The following is a 736-nucleotide window of genomic DNA, read 5'->3' as shown; positions in this document are numbered from 1 at the left end:
ACTTCAGATGAACAACAACACATGACATATTACACCGTGTCATGATTTATTCAACAAAAATAAAGCCGCTCCAAGAGTTAACGGTCCATACGAACGACCAGTAGAGTCGCTGGTACGGACCTTTAACTCTTGGAGCGGGGAGACCATGGTCTCCCCAGGCCAAGTTCCGCGGTCACATGTTAAAGGTCCTTAACTCCTGACAGCCAACCTACAGAGAGGAAATCCGTAGGTTCGCCGTCAGGAGTTAAATGTCCATAAGAGACTGTCTCTTGGTCGTTGCCTGGGGTCTCCTCTAGCATCAACCAATTGGTTGATGCCAGAGGAGGCCCCTGCCAGCGGCCAATAGAGTCGCTCGCACAGCCCTTTAACTCCTGCCAGCGAACCTATTGATTTCCACTCCCGTTAACCCCTGCAATGCTGTTTAGATAAGGTAGGCTAGATGGGGAAGGGACCAGGGAGATTAGTAAAAAAAAGACGGACACGAAGATTGTTCGTGTTGTGTGTCTTCGTATATGTTTTGCCGCCGCCATGTTCGTTTCTTCGGTATTTGGGCTGAACAACGAAAATGCACCCTTCGTGTTCGTTTTCATGTTTGCCCGAATACGAATGCGCAAGTTTAGTTTACCTATTTCAAAGAGGGTGTGTTTTCACACAATTGTATATTGCTGTGCATTTTCCACGAACCCCAATGCACTTTGGTACATGTAAATTGGTCTATGGGGTTAGAAAATGACAC

Source organism: Spea bombifrons, chromosome 4 (genome assembly GCF_027358695.1).
Source record: "Spea bombifrons isolate aSpeBom1 chromosome 4, aSpeBom1.2.pri, whole genome shotgun sequence".
Classification (NCBI taxonomy): Eukaryota; Metazoa; Chordata; class Amphibia; order Anura; family Pelobatidae; genus Spea; species Spea bombifrons.
Note: the sequence above shows the minus strand (reverse complement) of the source record.